This window comes from Mirounga leonina, unplaced genomic scaffold (assembly GCF_011800145.1).
Source record: "Mirounga leonina isolate KUSES-001 unplaced genomic scaffold, KU_Mleo_1.0 Mir_114, whole genome shotgun sequence".
NCBI lineage: Eukaryota > Metazoa > Chordata > Mammalia > Carnivora > Phocidae > Mirounga > Mirounga leonina.
The window spans coordinates 42,157,448-42,176,139 of NW_023270265.1; the positions used below are offsets into that span (position 1 = coordinate 42,157,448).

Genomic DNA, 18,692 nt, shown 5'->3' on the forward strand with positions numbered 1-18,692 from the left:
GTGCGCCCCGGTGTCTCCTCCGGCCTCCTCGGGGAAACGTAGGGGAGAGGGTTCTCAGGCCCCTCTCTCCTTGAGCGAGAGTCGAGGTGGGGAAGGTGATACTTGGGTCAGAGTCTCTGCCTGGCGAGAAAGAAGGCGTCTGCACAGATTTTGGACCTGCTTTGTGCGGAGTCATGCAAAGTTACAGTCAGGTCCCATCCGCCTAGGGAATGATCCGTCTCCGCTGAATGAAAAAGCGGTATATATCCGTTTATCGGAAATGCATTGAGCGGCTATCGCCAGGCCAGCGCTGCTCACCACCGGCTAATAGTAGTGACCCGTCCCTTGACGGACTAGCAGGGGGAGGAGGGACGCAATAAATAAATTAGCAAGCTTATTTCATATCGGTAAAATTAAAAAGTTGCTGACACGAAGATTGGGGAATGGGAGCCCTCAGAGAAGGTGAGTTTTGAGGACAGACTGGAGACAGTAATCTGACAAGGGGGCAGGAAGTTCTGCAGCAAAACAGACTTTGCATAATGTTTGAAGATACGTGGGAGTGTTGTAACCTTAACATTCAGCACACATCACAAAGAAGCATAAGAAAAATGAGTGTCGGGGGGGAAATCAATTTCTCAGGCCGCTTGCTACAGTCTTTTATTATTGATTTACAGTTTTAATGTTCGATCACTAACGTACACCTAGAACTTGAAAGCCATTTAAACTGAGTCTAATTACTGAAATCCTAGGTATGAAATTAAGATGAGTTCAGGAGAAAAATTGAGAAAGCAGCAGTGGAATAAATTGTTGCAAATTTATTACACATTTTGTAATAATGGATGGGATATTCGAATGAATGACAGTACTGTCTCCGGGCACAAGGAATCCACAGTACATCCCCTCGAAAAGCATTTTCCCCCTCATTCTTTGCCTCAGCAAAGAGGTTTTTCTATTTAAATTTATCACTATAAAGAAAGAAAACGTGGGAAATGCAGACAAAAGATACATCACAGAGTCTAAAAAAGGTTATTTAAAAATTAACTTCAGAGAGTTCTTCCTTCAAAATGCTTGGGCCACTCTAAATGTCTAAACTCACTCTCCCAAAATTAAGAACCGGACAGAGTTGAGCAACAAGTACTAAGAAGCTATAGGAACTGTTTTATGAGGCAGGATCAAGAGACTTGTTTGTGTATATAATAATTAAGTCAAAATTAAAGAGCTAAACATAAGAGCAAATATAGCTTTTAAATGCTGTAGATAGAAAACTATTAGTAGGCCATAGAGAAATGTAACAGAATAAAATAAAAGGAAACGACCTAAGTGTCAGAAAAAGCTTTCCAACATTCTTACCTTTTCGTTATCATATCTCGAAGAAGATGGTAAAATAATCTCATTGATTATTACTCATTATGTGGTAGACCTAAAACAAAACAAACACTAGAAAATTTGGAGCAAAAAATGAAATTCAGTATTTCTGCATCCTCATTCTTTTCTCTCAAGTTAAAGTAGATGAAGCATTTGGTAGTATAATAGCCAATGATCATTTAAGTGTATTAGGTACAATTAGCGTCTAGTACTTTATTTGTGAATAGTCTCAACTTCCAGAATAAATTTTATTAAACTCAGCCAATAGGATGGAATGCCTGGGTGGCTCGGTTGGTTAAGCATCTGCCTTCGGCTCAGGTAATGATCCCAGGGTCCTGGGATGGAGTCCCTGCTCAGTGTGGGGGGGGGGGGGAGCTGCTTTTCCCTCTGCCTGCCACTCCCCCTGCTTGTGTGCTCTCTCTCTCTCTGACAAATAAATAAAATCTTTTTAAAAATAAATTTAAAAAAATTCAGCCAATAGGTATTAAGTACCAGCTAATAGCCATAATGCTGGTAAAAATGCAGGTTGCTTGTTTTCAAGGAGTTGATGTTTCGCTGGTGAAGATGGATGAGTACACAACGAGGAGCAAGATAGGATCTATTCTGAACCAGGAGAAAAGCATAATTACTTGTTGTTGATTAATGCTCACTTCATAGAAAACAAGCAACCTGATTATGCTAGAAGCCACTTTAGGAAGTGTTAAAAGGAAGTGATCAGGCTGGTGAAGGTTTTTTCCCTAATCAAACTACTTTTATACTATATATAACTGGATAATTTCTCTAATATAATGTTTGGAGGTTTTGAATAAAGCTAATAAGATTCTCAAAAAAAAAAAACAGTTCTTAGTGGCACAAAAGAAGTACTACATTATACATATTTGCAACATAATATAGCTTTAAATCAAGTATCATGTTTTATAGTTTACAAAATGCTTTCACATTCATCATTTTGTTTACAAGAATGCTGGAATGAAGGTATTTACACTGAAACTAACAGTTTCAGAGAGTTAGACTACAGTTCACAATTACACATTCCTTCAACAAACCATTATTGAGTACCTACCACATGCCAGATACGAGAAGTAAGCGCCTGATAGGTAGGTACAAGGCAGTGAACAGGACAGACTTGGTTCCTGCCTTCTTGGACTTGGCAGCCTAGAGAGAAGAAAGACTTCGAACACTTGCCAGAAGCTTCTTGAAGATGGAGACACCACTCCGGTCCAGGCCCCCATCGTCTTTCTAGGTCCATCTCTCACCACACTCTATCTTTCAGTGCCTTAAACAGCCCTTTCTCCCACCTCCAACCCAATGAGTGCCATCACCTCCCTTGGGACATTTACCACCACCACCCATTCCTTGTTCTAACAACAATCTATTTCTCCACATTAATTGTCACTTCCTCCAGGATTCTTCCCTAGCCCCCAGATTAGTTTAGATGCCAAGGCATGGAGCACCAATATCATCCCGTCTTAGCACTGATCATACGTCAATGTAATTACTTGTAGACTATAAGCTCAGAGAGTGGAAGCTTTTGTGTTATTCACACTATATCCCCAATGCCCAGCAGATGAGATACTTTCAAAAAATGCTGGAGAGATGAATGAATGAATCTCCATATAAAGATTTATATAAAACAGTTTCTACTATACCTGTGGGGAAGTAACAAGTGTGAAAGTTCAATGTGTGTCTTCTTTCATTTATAGAGCATCTACCTATCTACATGGGGCTCTCAATCTACTTAAGCCCCAGCATGCAAATACTAAAGAAGAAATAATACTCTTCATTCAAAGCTCCTAATTGCACTGATTTTGAATGTCCAGCTGTATCGAAGTTCATTTGTGACTTTCTGAGGTCAGTGTTCAAATAAATCATGCTTTCCTACACCTGTATATCCCTTCTCTTCTTCCTATCCCACCCATTGTTACCTGACCAACCCCTACCAATACTTTAAGCCTCAGCTCAAAGGCTTCCTCTGCAGAGCTTTTCAGCCAGTGGGGGACTGACTTACCTGTCCCTTCTCTTGTGCTCTTTGCTCAGGCCACCATTAACTCGGGCACCCAGGCCATCTCTAGGCACTCTGCTGTCCCTGCAGCTGTGTCATGGGGTGGCTCTAGTCCTCCTTCAAACCACTGGTGCCTGGAGGTTGTTCAGTGACAGACTAGCTCTTCCCCCTAGCTACTTCTAGAGCATTCTCTCTCCTCCCTTGAACTGTAAATATTGAACTTCATGCTATCAGACTAGACCACATGTGATTCCTCTCGGTGACAGTCCTCTATAGGTATTGCAGATCCCAGGTCACAACCCCTCATTCCTTGACTCTTACTTCTAACTTCTGTCACTCTCCAACACTACTGTCATAATTAGGGTTTCTATACCCGTGTGGATGATCCTGCCAATATCCTGGCCACCTGGCCTTCACAATTGTGTCCTCTGCCTTACCTCACTCACTCACACACATGGTGATACCCTAGAGTCTAGACTAAGAGTCAGCAAACTTCTTCTGTAAAGGACTACATGGTAAATATAGGCTTTGCAGGCCAGGAGGCCATATCTTCCATTCTTGGAGCAACTGTTCTTGCTGAAAGAGTGATTGTCCTTGTATGTATGTGTGTATATTACATTTAAAAATGTAAAAACTAGGGCGCCTGGGTGCCTCAGTCAGTTAAATATCTGCCTTCGGTTCAGGTGTCTGGTCTAAGACACCATCGTGTCTCACCCAGAATACGTAATAACCTGTTCACTTGTCTTTCTATTTCCCCTTGGCCCCCTTCTTCTTGACCTGAACCGAAGGCAGGCTCCTTGCTCGGCGGAGAGTCTGCTTCTCCCTCTCCCTCTGCCCGCCCCCCCACCCCCACCCCACTTGTGGTCTCTCTCTCAAATGAATAAATAAAATCTTTTTTAAAAATGTAAAAACTATCTTGATGAGCACTGAGCAATATACCGAATTGGTGAATCACTCTATTGTACACCTGAAACTAATGTAATACTATATGTAAACTATACTGGAATTAAAAATAAATTTTTTAAATGTAAAGATTAAAAAATAGTAAAGATTGTTCTTAGCTCAAGACTGTGTAGGGGCGCCTGGGTGGCTCAGTTGGTTAAGCGACTGCCTTCGGCTCAGGTCATGATCCTGGAGTCCCGGGATCGAGTCCCGCATCGGGCTCCCTGCTCAGCGGGGGGTCTGCTTCTCCCTCTGACCCTCTTCCCTCTCGTGCTCTCTGTCTCTCATTCTCTCTCTCTCAAATAAATAAATAAAATCTTTAAAAAAAAAAAAAAGACTGTGTAAACACAGGCAATGGGCCAACTTTGGCCCCTCGGCCCTGTTTGCTGACCCCTACACTGCACCTTGTCATACCAGCTCTCTCAGTTTCCAGATCTTGATTTCAAGTATCTCACATTCTCATTCATTCCTGTGCACCACAACTCCCAACAATCCTGCTGCCTGACGAACCTGCAACCCGTTCATCAATCCTACTTCCTTCTCACACTGCTCCCCATCCCTCATGTCCTCTGTTTCCCCTGCACCCAGCTTAGATTCCATCATTTAGTTCTTTCCTTGCTCAGCTTTCCCTTTATTTGACCCCAACCCTGGCCAATCCAAGAATCCTTCTGCTCGTCACCTGCAGCCCAGTATGACTGGGGAAAAATAATACAACCATGTCGACAAGTCCCACTTTAAATTCATGACCACGAGCCTCAACAAGCACCATGCTGCTGTTCAGCCATCCTACGACACTTCTCTAGGCTATGTCCCCCTTCTCCCAGATGACTGTGTCATACTTTTTCCTCTCTCCAATCCGCTTCTCTCAGCTGATGGCCTCATTTTCTGTAGCACTGCAAATAGTGCAACAGTCAGAAGAGAACCTGCCTCTGCACTCTGCCATCTACCCACCTACCTGCTCCTGTCCTTGACACTCTGCTTCCCTCCTGTCACCCTTCAGCGCTCCTGTCTAAAGCCAGCCTTTTGTACTAGTGCTCTGGATTCCATTTCCGTTCACGCAGCAGGCTGTTCACTCCAGCCTCCCTGAAACACTTTCTTCTCTTGGCTTCCAAGATCCCCTTTTCCTGATTTTCCTCCTGCCTCTCTGACCGCTCCTCATCTCTCTGACCTCTAAGGTTGAAAAGCCCCAGGGCTCAGCCCCTGGACTTCTCGCCTCCTCTAACTGCATCCATCTCTTGGTTCTAGCTCATCGCTTTAGACATCATCTGTGTGCTTAGAAGTTACAAAATTACATCACCAGGGCTCTACCTCTCTCCTGAAAGCCGGGCTTACACCCCCATGCCTAACTGACACATCCATTAAGTGTTTGACATACAATATACACCCAATCTGCCCCAAACCAGACTCCTGGTCTCTCTGGCCTCCCACCTGCTCCTCCCATATCTTCCCCGTGTAAATAATGGCAACCCCCTTCTTCCAGTTGCTCAAACCAAAAATATTGGAGACATCCTTGACTCTACTTTTTCTGCCGCAGCCCTGCTTCCAATCAATCCATCAGCCAATCCCATTTCTACCACCTCCACAGCTATCACTCTGGTCTAAGACACCATCGTGTCTCACCCAGAATACGTAATAACCTGTTCACTTGTCTTTCTATTTCCCCTTGGCCCCCTTCTTTTTACTCTCCACCATACCAAGCAGGGGGATCTTTTAAAACAAAAGGGAGATGATCATATTAGTCCCCTGATCAAGATCCTTTTATGGCTGCCCAGCTCATCAGTCAAAGTCAAAGTCCTTACAATGGCCCACAAGATCCTACACTACTCCTTCCCCTCCGCCTCCCTCCTATGCCATGCCATGTCACCTTTTCAGGGCTGTCTTCCCTTACCTCTTTAAAGTAATAATAACTTCCCTTCCTCCCATACTTCCAAGGACCCTTCTCTTTATTTTCCTCTACAGCATTTATTTAGTTATCACCATCTTATTGATGTATTTCATGATCTACCCTTCTAGAATATAAGATTGATGAAGGCAAGGATTGATGTCAGTTTTGTTCAACTGCTGTATGTCTAGCATCTATAACAGTGCCTGGCACAGAGTAAGCACTCAATAAATATTTGGGGTTTTTTTTAAGATTTTATTTATTTATTTATTTGACAGAGAGAGAGAGAGAGTGAGAGAGGGAACACAAGCAGGGGGAGTAGGAGAGGGAGAAGCAGGCTTCCTGCTGAGCAGGGAGCCTGATGCCGCTTGATCCCAGGACCCTGGGATTATGACCTGAGCCGAAGGCAGACGCTTAACGACTGAGCCACCCAGGCGCCCCTATTTGTTTTTTTTTCCCTAAGATTTTATTCATTTATTTGAGAGAGAGAGAGAGAGCATGAGTGAGAGAGCACAAGCAGGGGGAGCAGCAGAGGGAGAGGGAGCAGCAGAGGGAGAGGGAGCAGCAGAGGGAGAGGGAGAAGCAGAGGGAGAGGGAGAAGCAGACTCCCCACTGAGCAGGGTGCCTGATACGGGGCTTGATCTCAGGAACCTAAGATCATGACCTGAGCTGAAGGCAGCTCTTTAACCCACTGAGCCACCCAGGCACCCCCTCGATAATATTAGTTGAAAAAATGACTTCGTTGATTAAAGCAAGCCTCCTGTATTATAATTGCCCATCTGCATGTTAGTCTCCTCCATGACACTGGAAGTCCCTTGAAGGTACTGACTGGGACATTTCATCTTTGTGTATAGACAGTGCCTGGCACGTGGTCAACACCCAGGAAGTATTTGTTCAGTGTATATTTCAGAACACCTTGATGGTTCCAATTGCCTGATGATAAACAAGGTCCAAAACCTCATACTCTTGCATCTTAACCATGAAAGTGCCCAATGAGGGTTGGAAATCTTTTCAACAGTAGTGTACCAAGAGCAGATGTGGGGTGCACTGTGCCTGGGTCAGGCAGTTCTCACTGAACCTCTAGGTTGTGCAAATTTATTTATTTTTTTAAGATTTTATTTATTTGAGAGAGAGAGAGAGAACACAAGTAGGAGGGGAGTGGCAGAGGGAGAGGGAGAAGCAGACTCCCAGCTGAGCAGGGAGCCCAATGTGGGGCTGGATCCCAGGACCCTGAGATCATGACCTGAGCCTAAGGCAGACACTTAACCGACTGAGCCACCCAGGCGCCCCTAGGTTATGCAAATTTAAAGCAGGGAATTGGAATGCAGATTCAGTGGAATATATTTTTAGCAGGAATGTGTCCTGGCAACATTTGTCATTTATTGGGAGAAATGCATCTTACATGCAGAGTCTTCACCCATTAATATTCTGCCAGACTCCAGGAGAAGTCTGAGGGGAAGAAGAGAAGCATGTTTGTGGGAATTGGCGTACATAGTCACACATACCATTGTCGTGCCACACAGCCTAGCTCCTGCTTGGGAATTTAAGAGACCCTGCTCAAAGCTACACAAACCATCTAGGGCCAAGAGTAGAATGAGTAAGACACCATACAGAGTGGTTTAGGGTGTGGTTTGAAAATAAGCTTCTCTGTTAAATGTGTGAAACATGATTAGAAGGAACCCTGGAACCACAGGGTGTGGGCTTTCATCTTGGGCTTATGGATATTAGACCATCACATGGACCTTTTCATTGTATTATCTTCTCATGAAGCAACTAAAAATGGCACCTCCTTGGAGAGCCCCTTCCTGACCATGCAGTCTAAAGCTTGAGACTATCCTATTTTAACTCTCAGCAGAGCATTTATCACTAATGGATAGTTTTCATTGTTTCCTTGGTTTCCCCCCTGTCTCACCATGTTAGATGGTAAGCTTTAAGGAACCAAGTTTGTCATGTTCATCACTGTAGCTCCAACTCCTGGAACTATGCTGGGCATGGATCAAGTGCTCTGTAAATACGTGATGGGTGAATAAATAAAGGAATAGAGACTGTGGTCAGCAGAATTCTAAAATGTCCGCAAGATTTCCCCTCCCTGATGTACATGCCCTGTATAATACCTGAGACTATAAACATGATGGGGTGTTACTTCTGTGATTAGGTTATATTATGTATCATAGTTGACTTTAAGAAGAGATTTCATCTGGGTGGGTCTAACCAGTCACATAAGCCCTACAAATCCAGGTCTAGAAGTCTGAGGCAGAGGAAGTAAGAGATTCAAAGCATGAGAGGATAAATGGAAGGAGATGCACAGCAAAGAACTGCAGGCAACCTCTAGTAGCTGAGGGCAGCCCCGGGCTAAAACCCAGCTAGTGCACAGAGGCATCAGTCCACAACCGCAAGGAGCTGAATTCCAACAACAACTTGGATGATTTTAGAGGGAAATTCTTCTGCAGAGCCTCCAGGAAGGAACGCAGCCTTGCCATCACCCAGACTTTAGCCTGGCAACAGCCTGAGCAGAGACCCAGTCATGCCATGCTTGGACTGCTGGTCTATAGAGCTGTCAGCTGATAAATGGGTGTTGCTTTAAGCCACTAAGTTTGTACTAATTTGTTACACAGCAATAGAAAACTAATACAGAGACAGGTTTCCCCATATTAATTTCTAGAGAAAGAAGAACGAAACACGAGTGGAGTCTAAAATTCTAAAGTGACTTTGCATGAAAGAGAACAAAGGTACAGCTCAGTAGAAGGAAAGGGCAAGACCGTATAAGGTTTAACTATACAAATCAAGACTGTTAAGCAAAAGCCCTTATAGGAGGAATCTGAGACTACAAACACGTGTTATGGTACTCCACACTAGTGTTTTTAGAACTAGGGGGTAAGCTTCATTTCCTAGGGAATTTATGATTATAAATGCATCTCAGTTCAGCCCATAAACATGTCACATTTGGATCCAGATGGCCCCAAACCCCAGCTTTGCCATTTATTAGCACTAGGATATTGGGCAAGTAATCTCACCGAGCCTCCATTTTCTCATCTGTGAAATAGGCATGATGAGTTGCTTGAGGTTTGAAGGAGATACCACCTGTAGTCCTCCTCAGACAGTCCCCGATACAAGCTCTCTAGAAATCATTTTCACATATGTGCATATAAGAGAGACCAAGTAATCAGTTTATGAAATATTCACAGCCTCTTCCTGTCCCCTCAACTACTATAGTAGCCCACTGACTAGTGGGCATTTGCCCCTTGCTCTCCCCCTTTTCTCCACCTATTCTTTCTTAGGTACATAAGGTAATCAGTTGGAGGACAGCTGAACTCGGGTAGGAGATTAGAGCAGTATCTCCTACCCGAGTAGGGGAGGGCTGAGATAAGAGAGAGAGAATAGAGGGGTGGGGAAGCTCATGGGGAAGAAAAGGAAAGAGAGGAGATGACAACAGGAAGAGCTATTTGTGAGAGGAGCAGGGAGAGATTTCAGAACCTATGCCGATGAATGGGAGCAATGGTTCACAAAAACATGGAGGGAGTCCACACCGATATGCAAAATTGAATAAGGAAATAAATGGGAGAGAATACACAAATTTCCCAGGGAGAAGAATTCAAATAGTTTACGTAGATGCTTTGCCTTGGAGGAGGTGGAGCTTAATGACCCACTCCTTAAGTGTGGGCTGGGTGTAGTGACTTCTCTCCAAAGCGGACAGCATAGAAAGGGGGAAAGAGGGGTGCCTGGATGGCTCAGTCATTTGAGTGTCTGCCTTCGGCTCACGTCACGATCCCAGGGTCCTAGGATCGAGCCCCATGTCGGGCTCCCTTCTCAGAGGAGAGCCTACTTCTCCCTCTCCCACTGCCTGCCACTGTGCCTACTTGTGCTCTATCTCTCTGTCAAATAAATAAATAAAATGTTAAAAAAAAAAAAAAAAAGAAAGGGGGAAAGAGGGGTGCCTGCGTGGCTCAGTTGGTTAAGCATCTGCATTCTGCTCAGGTCATGATCGCAGGGTCCTGGGATTGAGTTCCATGTTGGGTTCTGTGCTCAGCAGGGAGTCTGCTTGTCCCTCTGCAACCCCCCACCCCCCACTCATGTTCTCTCTCTCTCTCAAATAAATAAAATCCTTTAAAAAAAAAAAAGGAAAAGAGGGTGCCTGGGTGGCTCAGTTGGTTAAGTGACTGTCTTTGGCTCAGGTCATGATCCCGGGGGTCCTGGGATCGAGCCCCATGTCGGGCTCCCTGCTCAGCGGGGAGCCTGCTTCTCTCTCTCCCTCTGCCTGCCATTCTCCCTGCTTGTGCTCTCTGTCTGTCAAATAAATAAATAAATAAAATCTTTAAAAAATAAAATAAAGAAAAAGAAAGGGGGAAAGAGTAACTTTACAGGAGAGAAACCCGACAAACACTGCCTCAGCCAGGTGATCAAGGTTAACACCTCAATGTACCCTTGATCCAATGTGACGACAAGGGCACTTCTATGGTCTTCCTCTCCAAAACACAGGATCCATTGGAAAAACATCAAACAAATCCTAATTGAAGGATGGTTTATAAAAGTCCCGGCCAGAACTCTTCAAAACTGTCAAGGTCATCAAAAACAAGGGAAGTCACAGCCAAGAGGAGCCTAAGGAAACATTTTGACTAAATATAATGTTATCCTAAATAGGATCCTGGAACAGAACAAGGACATTAGGAAAAAACATGGACTTTAGTTACTAGTGTATCAGTATTGGTTCATTAGTTGTGACAAATGTACCATATTGATGTAAGATGTTACTAAAAGAAGAAACTGATTGGGGGTATGTGGTAGCTCTCTGTTCTATCTTTGCAACTTTTCTGTAAATCTAAAACTATTCTAAAATAAAATATTTTTCCCAGATTTTGGCATCCAAAGATTTGAAAAATTAAAAATGATTAAAGAAAAATAAAATGTCTATTTATAAAATATGAGGGGAAAGGGATTTTAAGACATATCACTGTAGGTAATGAATTCTATCATCTTTCGTATTCTTTGAAAAATGCCAATACAGATCAGAATTTATCTCAATTACATTATCTTACTGATCTGTTTCTTTTAATACAACACAGCTTGAAAGCTGGGCTTCTTGGGGCCTGGGATCTACTCAGGTTCCAATATTAGCACCCTCATACTGTGGAGAACACAGGAAGGATGACTTTCCCTTGGGAATGTTCTGGAAAGCTCACCCAGACAGGAAGCCAGTTAACCATCAAGACAGAGTGTCAGGGGCGCCTGGGTGGCTCAGTCGTTAAGTGTCTGCCTTCGGCTCAGGTCATGATCCCAGAGTCCTGGGATCGAGTCCCACATTGGGCTCCCCGCTCAGCGGGAAGCCTGCTTCTCCCTCTCCCACTCCCCCTGCTTGTGTTCCTGCTCTCGCTGTCTCTGTCAAATAAATAAATAAAATCTTAAAAAAAAAAAAAAAAGTGGGGCGCCTGGGTGGCTCAGTTGTTAAGCATCTGCCTTCGGCTCAGGTCATGATCCCAGGGTCCTGGGATCGAGCCCCGCATCGGGCTCCCTGCTCAGCGGGAAGTCTGCTTCTCCCTCTCCCACTCCCCTTGCTTGTGTTCCCTCTCTCGCTGTGTCTCTCTCTCAAATAAAGAAATAAAATCTTTAAAATAAATAAGTAAATTAATTAATTAATTAATTTAAAAAAAGTGTCAAGGCATTTGACTAAAGCCCCTTTCAGAGGTGACTTCTTGGGCCCCAAGCAAGCCTGGAATCTCTTAAAAGAGCTGACATCCCAATGCTCTCTTGGCTGACAGTGCCTAATCTTTGATTAAATACGATTAAGGAAGAATGATGAAAAGAAGAGCCAGGACTCACAGGGACCTGGGAATTAGAACACCTGTAGAAGATGTTGAGGTCCCTTATCCACATGCCCAGACAGTTTTCCAAATCCATATCAGTGCCAATATTTGCTTACTCTTTTCCTGGGGAGCAAAGAACAAGCAGGCTGTGCAAATAAGACGTAGCAGGCCCCGGCCAGCCATCATTAGAAGAGCTTACTGATAAGGTAGGTCCTTGGCTGTTATTTGTGAACTTGGATTTCAGGAGTACTCCCACCATTCTTGGAACTGAGCAGAGTGACTATCTAGACTACTTGCACAAACAATGGGGTTCATGCTGAATACCTGTTTCCTTCTGAGAGACTGGAATTTGTGTACGTGTTAGGCAGAAGGTGCCACATCACTGCCCCCAATAAAAACCTGTCTCTAACGATCTTCCCTCGTCAATAATATTTCACTTGCATTGTCATAACTTGTTGCTGGAGGAATGAAATGTGTCCTGTGTGACTCTACAGAGAGGACTCTTGGAAGCTTGGCCTTACTTTCCTTTGGATATCACCCCGTGTGCCTTTTCCCTTTACTGATAAAGCCTAGCCATGAGCACAGCTATGTACTGAATCCTGTGTGTCCCCCCAAGAAATCATTGGATCTGGGAGTGGTCTTGGGGACCCCTTTATCTATAATATTAACATAAAGACTCTTCTTGAGGGGTGCGTGGCTGGCTTAGTCAGTGGAGCGTGCCACTCGTGATTTCAGGGTTGTGAGTTTGAGTCCCACATTGGGTGTAGAGATTACTTTAAAAAATATAAAATAAAAAGAAAGATTTTTTTTTAAGATTTTATTTATTTATTTGTCAGAGAGAGAGAGCGAGAGCACAAGCAGAGGGAGAGGCAAGCAGAGGGAGAAGCAGGCTCCCTGCTGAGCATGGAGCCCAATGCGGGACTCTGGGATCATGGCCTGAGCCGAAGGCAGATGCTTAACCGACTGAGCTACCAAGGCGTCCCAAAAAGATTTTTCTTGATTCAAACTTCCACTGGGAGAGGCACAGAAGAAAGTAGGATTAGTCCATTTGGTCACTGAGGAAACAAGCACACAGAAGGCAGGCAACATGAGTGAGGTTTTGCAGCCAAGATGGGCAGAGCTGAGCTTTGAACTCAGGCTCATCTGTTTCCGCACCCCAACTCCTTCCATCTATGACAGTGCAGCTTTATTGCTAAATGTGAAGAATGCCTCCCCTTCTCCACCCTCTCTATTCCTTTTCCCTTAACTTTGTGAACCTGTCTGGCAGGTCTGACAGCACCCAGGAGTGAAATGGAAGGGAGGGAGGTGTCAATTCCTTTCTTCTCCCGCCTGCCCATCTTCTCCACCCCTGCCTGGTATCCTGAGCCTGGCCACAGCCTTCATTATCCCTCCCTCCCTACACCCACCACCATCTAACTCAAATCCTTTATTTTAGTATCTGTCCATCATCATCTTCATCCTCGTTTATTTTCTGCATGCTGCCTATGTGCCAGAGACAAAGGCAGCACCTGTGGGCCTTGGCCACATGGAGCGGCTCCCTAACTCATTCACGGAGAAGAGAGAGTGCCTGACATGCATCAGGGACCGCAGGAGACACAACAGGAGCACCCCAACCTGGAGCAAGGAGAGGCAATACACTGAAGATGCTTTCCTGCTCTTCCGCCTCTGAGATTTTCTCCTTTTTCTCTTTCCTCAAGTTTGGATCTTTAAGTCTGAAATCCCAGAAGCAACAGATCTGGTCATGCCTTTCCTCTTCCTTTTTCTGTTTTCTCACCTGAAGGTAAGGTGGTCAGAGGCAAGAATTCTGCTGCGGTTATCTCGTGTATTTATCTCCCCAGCCTTTGGCTCTTGGCACAGTACGCTTTGCAAATGTTTGCACTCTGTGTAAGGGAAGTCGAGTTTTCCTGATCCTATATTCCTGCCAGCTTAATGGAAAATGATTCCCTAAGCCCAAATACCACAGAAAATTATGTATTTTGAGCTAAATATGTCTCTGTAAGATTCAGCAAATGAGCTTGATGAAGTGGAAAGGACAGGAGATCTGGGGCCTATGGATTTAACATGTTTTCTCATTTTTTCTGTTTACAGTTGTTCATAAAATCTAGAAATGCCATCAGTGACTAAGCCTGTTATTTTATATACCATTAAGAAGGAAAAAAAAAAACCACTTTCAATTATAATTGTAGGAGGCATCCCTATTTTCAGGGATTTTTTTTTTTAAAGATTTTATTTATTTATTTGACAGAGACAGAGATAGCAAGAGCAGGAACACAAGCAGCGGGAAGGGGAGAGGGAGAAGCAGGCTCTCCCCCGAGCAGGGAGCCCGATGCGGGACTCGATCCCAGGACCCTGGGATCATGACCTGAGCCAAAGGCTGCCGCTTAATTGACTGAGCCACCAGGTGCCCAAGAAAACCATTGTTATTAGCACTGGCATATTTTTCAATGTTGTTCTATGACATTTTTACAGTTATGGACCTTATACTAGTACATTTAATATACTTACGTATTAAATATATACATTTATACATATTAATAAATATATATTTATACATTTCCAAATATGTATATTTACATTTTTATTATACAGTTCATACCTTCCTTTACCTCATATCCCTAAAGTAAATTGCTGAGTATGCACTTCTCCATTTTGATGGACACTGCCAAACTGCCTTCCCAGAAAGGCTTCAATTCATTAACACATCTTCTTTAAATACATAAAACCCATATTGAACAAAACAGGGTATTTCCTAGGTGAAGTCAGTATGAACTGTTACAAACTCAATAAGCAGTTATGCTCATATTGCTTTTATCTTTCTTAATAAATTCTAGAGCATCCACCTGCCTTATTACCAGTGAATTTGGTATTTCTTTTTTTTTTTTAAGATTTTATTTATTTGAGAGAGAGAGAGAGAAAGAGTGCCACGAGGGGGGAGGGGCACAAGGAGAGGGAGGGACAGAATCTCAAGCAGGCTCCACGCTGAGATCATGATGTGAGCTGAAGTCAAGAGTCAGATGCTTAACCGAATGAGCCACCAGGCACCCTGTGAATTTGGTATTTCTTAAGGGTTTCTTTCCAATTGTCCCACACCCCAGGGGCTTACTCTTGGGCCAGCAAACAAATCCAGGGAGATGTGAAGTCGTTCTGGGCACTCTGCTTCTGGTTGTGGCTCTCACGGTCTCCCAGATCATTCTGGAAGACTGAGCCTGCAGCATCTGGCCACCATACAGTGACCTGTGATGTTCCTCAGGGCACAGATCCTAGTAGTGCTTTTGAGGGGAGGAGGAATGCTCTCCCCAATTCACTGATAAACTCTTACTCTGGCTCCAGCAGGCTAGGGCTTGTTCCACAGTCCACCACTCCAGGCACACAGACCCTTTGTTGCTTTCTCTCCTTGGAGCTCTGGGGATTCCCTCGGGAGTCCGCCACATCTTAAACGTCCCAGCCACAAAAGGACGTGACTGTATATCCTAATCCCAGACAAAGGAGCAATTGCCCATCCCAGGAAGACTGCCAGTGAACTCAAGGGGCCCACACCTTTACTGCAGAGAGAAGAGGAGTTTACCCTTAGTGATTCAAAGGCAATTTTTTCAAGCTTCTCTTTTACCTGAGAAGAGGGGGAAACCCCACAGAAATATAATCTCCAGTAGGGAGTTTCAAATACATCCAATACAAGTGGCCGAAGAGTAGCCATATTGGTTTCCTACGGCCACCACCACAAATACCAGAGACTGGGTGGCTTACACAACAGATATTTATTTTCTCACAGTTCAAAAGGTTGAAAGTCCAGGATCAAGGTGTTGGCAGGTTTAATGTCTTCTGAGGCCTCTCTTCTTGGCTTGCAGATGCCTTTCCTCTGGGCAGGCACACCCCTAGGATCTTTTTGTTTGTCCAAATTTCCTCTTCTTATAAGGACACAGGTCAGATTGGATTGGGGCCCACCCTTACAGCCTCATTTTAACTAACTTACCTCTTTAAAGGCCCTGTCTCCACAGATGATCACATTCTGAGGCAGTGGGTTTAGTGCTATGCTACGTAATTATGGAGTCATTCCAGCCCATAACAGTAGCTGAAATATGGTAGGATTTTGTATACTTATCCTAGCTGATTGGATGACAGTGACCTTCACCAAAAGCAGATATTTGAGTTGCAGATTGATGCAGGTTGGTGTATTGTTGACGTTAAAGGAATCCACAAGGGGATCTATTTTCCCTGCAAACACTTCATCCATAGAACCTTGCAAGAGATTGCAAAGGCCAATGAAACATGAGTGCAAGTGTCTACATGGCTTCCAAACTGATTCTGAATCTGTATCCCACGCCTTAGCCCCTAATACGTTTGTATTTTCTGTGAGAACTAGCAACATTAGTAACTATGTAATACAATAGTAAACACAGGGAATCAATCCAAGGGGCATAATTCAGGGTGCTGCCCTCCGGAAGTTCAGTCTAATGAGAGAACAGAAGAGCCATATATACTCCAATCCTAGTTCTACGGCCAAATGCTATTAGACCTTGGAAGAGGGAGAAATTAATTTTGCCTGGGTTTAGGGAAGAAATGGTATTTGAACCTTGAAGATGTAGAATTTTTCCCAACGGAGAGAGCAGGTAGAACAGGGAGACTTGTTCAAAATACAGTAGCACTGTGATCATAAAGTAAAAAGCAGGAAACATATTGTCATTAGTAGCTGACGGAACTAATCGTATTTCCATACTCAAAGTATTATTCAGTTAAAATTACTGAACCAGAATTATAAGTATTAACTTGGATAAATATTTTATTATTATTTTTTAAAAGACTTTATTTATTTATTTGACAGAGAGAGTGAGAGACAGTAAGAGAGGGAACACAAGCAGGGGGAGTGGGAGAGGGAGAAGCAGGCCTCCCGCCGAGCAGGGAGCCTGATGCAGGGCTCGATCCCAGGACCCTGGGACCATGACCTGAACAGAAGGCAGACACTTAACAACTGAGCCACCCAGGCACCCCTTAACTTGGATAAATATTTTAAAAAACAAAATTGAGCAAAAAGGCAACTTAGAAATGAATACAAATAGCATACAACAGAATGGCGGGCTTTGTACACAAGTGATCTCTTGTGTAGCTGGAGTCCCCTTGCTTGGGCCCACATCCTGCTACCACTTGCAAGGTATGTGATCCTGGGCAAATTGTGTCACTTTTCAGTTTTCTCGCCTGTAAACTGGGGCTCATAATAAGATTTATACACAGGGGTATTGTGAGGATTTAGGGAAGTAATACAAGTAAAATACCTAGAACAGCGTCTGCCATTCATTGAATGTTAGCTACTGTTGTACTGGTGTAAAGTTTTAAAATAAAGAGTACAATATTTTGCTGAGTGAAACGTACAAATAAACCAAAACTTAAAAACATATAGGAAAATGACAATGACCACATGTAGAACAGTGGTTATCTCCGCGGGACAGAGAGGGGAAGGAGATTAGAGAAGGGAAGGGCTTCAACTACATTTGTAATACTTTATTTCTTAAACTGGGTGATAACCACATGTTTTTCTTCAATTGGTATATATTTATGAAATATTTCATATTAAATATTCTAAAACATATCAAATGAGATGGGGGTGGGTTTGTATTTCTGTAGACACCAAAGACCCTCCCTAATTAATTCGTTTTGTGGGATTTGGGGTTAGAGGCACAGAGGCTCCACAAGGAGGGATGCACCCGAACTGCCTGGCTCCTTTTCCTCATTCAGATCTGGGTTTAAATAACCTTCCTCAGAGAAGCCTTCCTCCAAACCTATTTTATTTTATTTTATTTTTTTTTAAAGATTTTTTTTTTTTTTTTTTTTTTATTCATGAGAGACAGAGCGAGAGAGAAAGGCAGAGGGAGAAGCAGGCTCCCAAGGAGCAGGGAGCCCGATGCGGGACTCGATCCCAGGACCCTGAGATCATGACCTGAGCCGAAGGCAGACGCCCAACCATCTGAGCCACCCAGGCGCCCCCTCCAAACCTATTTTAAAGCAGCACACCCCCTTCACCCTCTAACACACTGCACTATTTTATTGCAAAGCGCGTATCACTCTAGGCTGTTTTAGGATTATTTTATTTCGCAGTTGTCTGTCTCCCTCCACTAGAATGTTCTGTCTTGCTCAACACTGTATTCCCAAAGTCTTTTCAAATCTTTTTTTTTTTTTTTTAAAGATTTATTTATTTATTTATTTATTTGAGAGACAGAGAGCACATGAGAGGGGGGAAGGTCAGAGGGAGAAGCAGACTCCCTGCCGAGCAGGGAGCCCGATGCGGGACTCGATCCCGGGACTCCAGGATCATGACCTGAGCCGAAGGCAGCCGCTTAACCGACTGAGCCACCCAGGCGCCCTTCCCAAAGTCTTTTCAAATCTTCAGGTTTTTTTGTTTGTTTTTTGTTTTTTGTTTTGGGATGGCTGGCTGGCTGACTGAATGAATGACTATCCTTCCTCCATACTCAGGACGCCTCTTTTTAGCCGGTCTGGAGGGCAGAGGTAGAATGAAAAAAGCCTGAGGAGGGGAGGGAAGATTGCAGTAGGTTGAGGAGAGGGCTTAAGAAGATGTGGATTAGAGGAAGTGAGGGAAGCTGCCGACGCTGATTGTTTTCTGAGGGTAGAGGGTCACCGGCTGAACGTGAGTTGGAGAGCCGGAAGTCTAGGCGTCGGGGGCGGGGCCTCCAGGGCGGAGGCGGGGCCCGGGGAGGCGGGGCCTTGTAGGAGGGTG

The 18,692-nt window shown here is 44.1% G+C and overlaps 1 long non-coding RNA gene across 1 annotated transcript; it reads left to right on the plus strand.

Annotated features, from left to right (window-relative positions):
* Positions 1–35: 35 nt before the first annotated feature.
* On the plus strand, positions 36–10,745 carry LOC118026981. The gene is made up of 3 exons (XR_004683728.1): positions 36–441; positions 3,048–3,195; positions 10,647–10,745. It is a non-coding gene; the product is annotated as an uncharacterized LOC118026981 (long non-coding RNA).
* Positions 10,746–18,692: the final 7,947 nt, after the last annotated feature.